This window comes from Austrofundulus limnaeus, unplaced genomic scaffold (genome assembly GCF_001266775.1).
Source record: "Austrofundulus limnaeus strain Quisiro unplaced genomic scaffold, Austrofundulus_limnaeus-1.0 Scaffold175, whole genome shotgun sequence".
In the NCBI taxonomy this organism is placed as follows: domain Eukaryota; kingdom Metazoa; phylum Chordata; class Actinopteri; order Cyprinodontiformes; family Rivulidae; genus Austrofundulus; species Austrofundulus limnaeus.
The window spans coordinates 135,683-139,557 of record NW_013952577.1 but is presented as its reverse complement, the minus strand read 5'-3'; positions in this window follow the sequence as shown (position 1 = coordinate 139,557).

Genomic DNA, 3,875 nt, shown 5'->3' with positions numbered 1-3,875 from the left:
CCCAGAATGTTTGTGTGTAAATAAAACGGCCCTGTCCATGTAATATATTTTTAAACTTTTAGTTTAAAAATGATAAAAACCAAACATCCTACAGTATTTTTAGTCTTTATTTTACAGTTAAAATATATGTTTATCATTTAAAGTCTAATGTTACAACTAATCATGGAACCCTTTAAAGAAACTCTCACTTCTCTCAGACCCTGTTAGATATAATCACTTCTTTTCAATGTGTTGTCACATGTCCGGAGTTTCTTTACCATTTAAACCGGGCAACAGAGCCTACAGAACCAGAACCAACACTGCATCAGGAACCAAGGAGAATTTATTGAGTTGATGGAGGAGGAAGGAGGGTTTTTAAAGTAGCCCTGATTGGTTTAGTAACAAACAATATGTGTTACTGTGTCCCAACATGAGGAAAACCTTTCAACCAGGATGTGCAACAATCAGAGTTTTCACCTTGTTTGATTTCCAGCACTGAAATGAATCACCACTGGGCTAAATTTTAAAATAAATTCAGATGTTCTGATGCTTAAAACACTGAAACTTTGTTTTATTTTCATGCAGAAGTTTCTAAAGTGTCAAATATCATCTGATAGGTTAAATAAAAAAAAAAAACACTGTTGCCAAGAAGCTCTTACATCCTCGTATAGTTTTCACTTCCTGTTGTTGACATTACTCTGTCACGACAGAAGAACAACACACTACACAATTTGTTTATTATTCTATCATTTTCACAAATGTTGACTTTGAAGAAATGAATTTACCTGTATGTAACGTGCTCACAGCTATAGGAGCTTCATGGTGGTTTAAATCTCTCTCTCTCTCTCTTTTTTTTTGTTTTAATGTGTTTTAAAATCAGACATAATGAGTTTGTTGTTGTTACTGATCAGAGGAAAACCTCAAAAAAGGAAATGAGAACAAAGATTTTTGGAACTCTTCTATTTCGCAAACTTATAGAACTTATTATGCACACAATTAAAGGGGACCTATTATGCAAAATTCACTTTTTAAAGGTTTTTTTTTACTCAACTTTGGGTATGTACTTCTTAAAAAAACAGTCCTAGGACCAAACAAAATGCACCCAGCGGCATATTTACTGTAAGTAAATGTATTTTTAATGTATATTAATGACAAGTTTTATACTTCCTACATTTTGTGATGTCACAAGCTGTACGACAACCCACCGGAACCTTTGTTCAGCCCCTCACCAGGGTGAAACTCCACCTCCTCAGTATAAAAAGCCGTCACCGTGTTGTTGTGTAATGCACAGCTCAAATTACAACAAGCCTCCAATAGGGCAATGGGTAGAGTGTTGGACCAGAGAGAGGGAGACCAGGGTTCGAGACAGACACAAACAATTTAATTATTTATTTTCATTCGTTATGAACACGTTTTCTCATGTACGTCTATTGTTTAGCTTATTAAAGCCTTGTTAAAGCCTATTTGTTCGAGTTTCTGAGGTATTTTGACCGCTGCTGCTCCCTGCTCTGGTAACAGCATGCAGAGTGAGCGCAGAGCAGAGGAGAGGGAGAGAGAAAAAAGAAGAAGCTGGGACCACAACTCTGCCTCTGGGTCTCATATGGTTGTACAARGGAGCTTCTGCTATTATTAGCCATGCTAACGTAAACGCTGGCTTTGGAGGGCGGAGTTAATGTCAACAGATTTTTGGAGGGCGTTACCAACAGAGCTCATTAACATAAACAGCTCTTCTGAACGGAAGTCAGAGCAGGCAGAACTAGAAAATGGGAAATTTTACTATCTGAGAATTATTTTGTGCATTAAATTGAATGAACATGGTCTGGATAGCCCACAGACATACCTTAAAAATTTCTAGGACCCATGATTGGTCTCCTTTAATTATTTTACTAAGGTGTAGATTCATACATTCCTCTTCTTGTTTGTATCATTTGTGCCACTTTTTTTTTTTTTTGGTTGTGTCGGTCCCTGTTTGTTACCTTTTGTTTGTTTCAGAAACAGAAGTAATTTAAAACTGTCGCTTAAAGGAACATGAACTGAACATTTTCTTCTGACAGCCTGAAAATGTGAGTTTAAAGCCTTTTAAACCAGACAAAGTCATTTGATGATGATGAATAAAAACTAGTTGACATGTTAGGTGTTGTTTTTAAGGCTTTGACTCTTCAGTTTTTTTGATGATTGCATGTCACCCTTGTGTTCGTTCATATTGACCAAACACAGCTTCCTGTGACGTACGCAGGTGGGCGGTGAGGGGCTGCCGTGTCAGTAAGTATCACTTCTACAAATTTTAGCTGCGGCAGACTTTTCATTAAAATCCACAAATGATGCAACAGGCTTGATCTCATGACCAGAAGTGGAACTCATACCAGGAAATACAGAAGTGATAACAAACATAAATATAAGAGCTCTGGTGAAGTTTTTAGGTCGTTGTGTTCTGGAGGAAGATAAACTCTTTCAATAAACATATTGGAGAGTTTTTTAGAAGTTGAATCAATAAAAATACAACTTTGCTACATGTGTAAAAAAAAGACATTTTAAAATAAGAATGGAGCTTTAAATGTTCCTGAACGAATGTTTAGTAGGCTTTTCAGGTGAAACTCCATTTTAAATAGTCAGTGCCAGTAAACAAACATTAAACAAACACAAAAATGGTTATAACTTGATCAGTTTTGCAAATATTGACCTAAAGTTTTGTGATACGCAACACATATTGTGATCTTTTTTTTAAATGTAGCCATTCACAATTTGATGTCAACGTTGTCTGTCTGTTAGCAAAATATTTCATGAACCACTAGATGGATTTTTATAAAACTTTATACAAATAATAATTTGATGCAAGTCTACAACTGATTAACTTTTGGAGCTACCCAAAACCAAGATGCCTGACACAGCTGGCTAAATTTAGCCAACACATAAATGGTAATAATACATTCAGTTTTATAGATATTGAGCTAAAATTTGACAAGGAAGTAGGTGAGCATCATTCTTAACAAATAATCCAATTACGACTCTATAAGCAGTGTCCTTGCTTAACATTAAACTTAACTGTGCAAGTCAACCCTGTCTGTCTGTTAGCAAAATATCTCAAGAACAACTTGATGAATTTTAATGAGATTTTCAGGGACTTATTACTGGATGCACATCTACAAATGATTAACTTTTGAAGTTAATCTAATTTAGGATGGGGGCCACAGCTAATTTATATTAGCCAGCACAGAAATGGCTATAAGTCAGTCAGTTTAATAGACACTGAGCTCAAATGTGATGTGGTAGTAGCTGAGAGTTATTCTCAACATATATTCTGAGATGACGTCTCGCAATTATATTAATAGTGTTATTTTCAAAGTTTGATCACGATGGCTCCAACAAACTCTGGCATAAAAGGGTTAAAATGACATTCTGATTCTGCGATTACTTGTCCCTTCTTGAAAAAAAAAAAACGTCCTCGTTCAAGAAGACTCCCTATTTTATCGTCTTAAAACCATTATTAACCACTATAATAACAACTCAGCTCATATTTCTAACTTTACATATACTTTATATTAAGATTAAGATTTGTCGATGTCTGGATAAATGAACACAAACTGCATTTTGAGAAAAACGAAAGTAAAAGCAGACGCATCAACACGGATTCCTTTCTTTTCTCTTTTCTGTTATGAATAAAACAGTCAGGTTATTTTATAAAAGTTGTTAAAGCACTGATCGTCTCACCTGTGAGAGAGGAAGAAGCCATCGCTGTGTTTCAGAAGAAAAGATGCCTCTGAAGGTGTTTTCCTGGTTGGGTTTTTATAAAGAAAAGTGTCACATGATCTGTCGTGGTTCTTCCTCTTATGAAACAGAAAGCAGCAGAAGGTTGATGATAGTCAGCGATTCAGAGCAACACAGTGACAAGAAGTAAC